This window comes from Neofelis nebulosa, chromosome 13 (genome assembly GCF_028018385.1).
Source record: "Neofelis nebulosa isolate mNeoNeb1 chromosome 13, mNeoNeb1.pri, whole genome shotgun sequence".
NCBI classification, from domain to species: domain Eukaryota; kingdom Metazoa; phylum Chordata; class Mammalia; order Carnivora; family Felidae; genus Neofelis; species Neofelis nebulosa.
Genome location: NC_080794.1, coordinates 62,865,304 through 62,869,831, shown reverse-complemented (window position 1 = coordinate 62,869,831; position 4,528 = coordinate 62,865,304).

Below are 4,528 nucleotides of genomic sequence, written 5' to 3'. Positions count from 1 at the left end.
CTCAGAGTGTCTGTCTCCTGCTCTTTCTGCATGGTTGTGTCCCTAGCCCTAAGCTCTAGTTCTCTAGGGTGATCAAGGTAAGAAATAGATTTACCTCTCTCTTACACACACACACACACACACACACACACACACACACACACAACTGACACAGAAGTTTAAGAAAACAGTATTTACCCTTGCTGGGAGCAGTGCGTTCTGATGTTTTCCATTCTATTGTGTTCTAACTAAAGAAATAAAAGTTGATTGAGACCCATGGAATTGATTTTGTGATCCACTAATGGGTTGTAACTCATAGTTTAAAATGAATGCTCTAGAGGGATTTGCTAGTTGCTAAAGAAAAAAACTAAACTGCATTCTTTTTTTTTTTTTTTTTTTTTTAATTTTTTTTTTTCAACGTTTTTTATTTATTTTTGGGACAGAGAGAGACAGAGCATGAACGGGGGAGGGGCACAGAGAGAGGGAGACACAGAATCGGAAACAGGCTCCAGGCTCCGAGCCATCAGCCCAGAGCCCGACGCGGGGCTCGAACTCACGGACCGCGAGATCGTGACCTGGCTGAAGTCGGACGCTTAACCGACTGCGCCACCCAGGCGCCCCTAAACTGCATTCTTGAAGTATGCCTCCCCTTAGTGACCTCACCTACCACATCTCTGGTAGTTTGGTGGGCTTGTCTTTCAAAGGCCAGCTGTCTTCTTCTGTACTTAAGAAACTGGACTTCATGGATTCGTGGAAGGGTTGGCATCACTCAGGGTGATTCTAGAACACAGCCCCTCCCACTGCAGGTGGGGTACCTCTTGGTCTGTTGAAACAATGAGAGCCACATAAATACAGTTCACATTTTCCAGAGAGTCCAAGTGACTCTCCAAATGACAGTTTTGTAGACTTTGAGTTTTAAAATAAGAGGGCTACTACTTGGAGTTTTTAAATATTGAAAGATAACTCTTATTATAACAGGATCTAACCTTTTCTGGGATACCTTTGAATTGTTCTAAAGTTCTACAGTCCTGGGCTATGATTGGGGTCTTATCAGCTCCAGTCTGTCTCCCCCAGTGTGGAAGTCTCTTCTGTATCATCCCTGACTCCTCATTTGCAACTGGACTGGGTGGGAGATGGATTCGTCCAGTACTTGATGAAGCATCCCATTCTACTGGTAAGCACCTTAATTAAAAAGACCTTTACCTTGATCCAGAATTTGATTTGTCTGTCCTGCTTCCCTGTCCCCTCCTCCCCTCCTTTAGACAATAGACACCACGTCTATTGGCATTTAGGATGGACCTTTCAAATAGTTGAAAGTAGCAGTTATTCCTTGTTTTTGCTTTTCCATGAAACTCCTCCCTCCCCCCATTTTTCAGTGTTTCTGTACAGGATACGGTTTCCAGATCCTTCAGGATCCAGCTAGATCCCAGGCAGTCGTTCAGAGAACACTGTGTGATTGGGTCTGGTGGGTGTGGACAGATTTGAAGAGATGACCTCACACTCATTTCTTCATTACCTCCTGTCCTATTTTCCTTTCCATCAGTGTTTGTTCTTCCTATTTAAAGATGCTGGTCATTTGTAAGGGAAGACACAAAACCGGGATCAGTAATCCTACCTGCTGTCACTCTTCTGTCATCTTCTCTAAGCACAGCTTTAATCCAGGAATTCTCAACAGGGTACAGTCCCTCAAGGGAGCAAAAGAAGTCTGAGAGTAAAATGGTGTGTGGCCCTCCAAAGCACAGTCCTACCCCACAAAGTCTTAGTTCTTAGTACTTCATTTCTCTTGTTAGGGAGAATTTAAATTCAATTTTTCTCTTGGGGGAAGACACTAGTACAAAAACTAGTTAAAAACACTTCTTTAAACCAGAACGTCCCTACCAAAATGCTGAAATATATTTTGCATAAAAGAAAGCCACAATCAATGGGAATTTGGCTCTCATTCTACCCTGGCATATAGGCTAGTGTTTCTCTCAGTGTGTTCCATTGTCCCCATGCTCACCCGAAAAAGGGTTTTGTGTTAAAGTTTGGCAAAAGCTGGGCTTAGTGAGTTCCATAGATTTTGTGGTAGGGCTTCTCAGGGCCTCTTCTGCAGGTGTGCCCTGCGAAGTTCAGAGGTAGGACTGTTTTTTTTTTTTCCGTTTCCTTTGCTCACGAGGAGGACACTTACCTCCAGGGCCTGCCACTTCCTGGCTGCGTAACCTTGAGCAAGCCACTTGATGGCTCAGAGCCTGTTTCACAGACTAAAACCTTCACAGGGGGGTTTTGAGACAGAAATGAGTAAATGTATACCTAGCACAATACCTGGCACATAAAGACTTCACCAAAATAGCTGGTGTTTTCATTTATTATTGCTAGTAGGGTTAACAGACTGGAGAGTCTCAAATTGTCCATAGGCCACTAACTGACCTAAGTGTCAAATCCCAACCTTCCTTCCACAAAGATGTTAAATGCCCAAACACACCCTCTTACCTGTCTGGCTGCTCCCTCCTTGTGTTAGTTGGTTGAAAATTGATCAATATGCCTAGCTCTCCCCTGTTCCTTTTCTCAGCCTTTGGTTGGAAAACACTGGATTTGTGCCACTTTGGTTCCTCTCCAGAGGGTCTGCAGAAGGGAGCCGGTGTGGACCAACACATTGTTTCAGGGGCTTTCCCGGGTCTGGCCCCCAAGACCTTGAAGTTGGAAGGTGCCCAGCCCAGTGCCTCACCCATCACGTGGGTTCAACAAATGCCAGCCCCTTCTCATTATCTGCTCTGTACGTCCTGTCCTCATTCACACTTGGGCTTCTCATTTGGGTTTTACTTTCCATTGCTGGCATTTGTTCCAGCAAAATCTTACCCATCTGGCCTCCAAAGTAGAGCACCCACGCTTTCCTGTAACCTTAAGTACAGCTTTGCACCTGGCCTTGAGAGTCTTGCCTCTTGAGGCAGGTGGGCCTCAGGTGAGACCATTCCATGTGTGCTCTGACCCAACCAGCATCTCAAATGTGAAACCGCTTGAGAACTGAGCTATTTCAGGGGCAAGAAAAACATTCCAGGAAAAGCATTTTCATTTTATTTAAAAATTATTTACAATTAAGCCTTCATGAATGCTTTATTTTAAAATCCTTTTTTTTTTTTTTTTTTTTTTTTTTTTTTTTTTTTTAACTTTTTTAACCTGAAGGAAATCTTGGGGAATAGAGTGGGGAATAGGGAGGGGAGTGGTGACAGGCTCCTTTGGGAATTTGCTAAGGGATGGGTGTATGCAACAGCAGTGGCCTGAGCCCCATGGCCTAAGCAATAATGACAGGAAGACTAGCCAGGCAGGCCCCCTTGGGCCAGTGGCCAGCTGGGCAGGAAAATTGCACAATGACAGTTCTTGTTGAAACTCAGTGTTCACCGGTTTGGGTTTGAGGTGCCCAGCACTGAGGGCTGACACTTTGCCAGTTCCTATTAGGCAAGAGTAGGTGTTGGGAGTAGGTGGCAGCTGTGGAATCACCTAGGAGTCATGCACTGCTGGGCCTCAGGCAGAACTGAGCAAGGGGTGAGAAGTCAGGCATACACTGCTGGAAAGAGCATCTCCAGTGGGAAAATCTTTACTTCCAAATGCTGTGGCCCTCTTGTCTGCAACATCTGCTCTAGTTTGGTGGGGAAGCGGGGACAAACGTGTGGGGGTGTGGTATAATACCCTAGGTTGTGCCAAGGATCTCTGAAGACTTCCACTTCTTGGCAGGTCCTAGCTTTCCCCATTGATTTGCTAGACACTAGAGAAGACCACTTGTATCTGTCTCGAACTGCCCACTGTTCACTTCACTCTGCATTGCAGAAACTTTGGGCTGAAAGTTCCACTGAGTTCAAATAGTGGTTTTTAACTCTCTGTGGGTCTGAGACATTTGAGAATCTCATGAAAGCTTTAGCCCTCTGGAAAACACACATAAGAACACATACACTAAATTCTGACAGTCTTACGGGCTTCATAGACCCTCTGAAGTCCAGTAATGGAACCCCTGGGGTGACTGACCCCTAAATTAAGAACCCCTGAGTTAAAGATTCCTATGGGTAAGCATTTTCTTTTGAGATGCAAATAACCCAGAGGAATGAATTATCAGTCTCCCTCCCTCTCCGTGTGATTACTGATTGAATGGGTATGGGGGTGTGGGAGTGACAGTTTGGGGGGAAAGAGGGGGTAAGCCTGGATAGTATACCCCAGGGGAAGGTTTGGAGATTGAGCAGGCACCATGGGATCACTGGATCCCTGGATCCCTGATTGAGGGAACTCAGGGAATGGGAGACAGAAAGGGAGACAGGTGTCCCAAAGACAACCTTCACTTATTTCTACATTTTCCCAAAGGTTGGTTGGCTGTGTGGTTAGTGATCTGTGTGATTAGTGATTTTATTCTTGAACTAGGAATGTGGAGTTATTTCGCCATCTAGTGGCCATACTTGGAATTGACTATGCCCCATCATCCGGGTGAAAAGAGATCTAGTAAATTCTTGGAGTGAAGTACACTTAGCTGACCTGCTGGGGAGGAGTAAGGGGTGGAGTGGGGGGAACAGATGAAAAAGGACAGTGA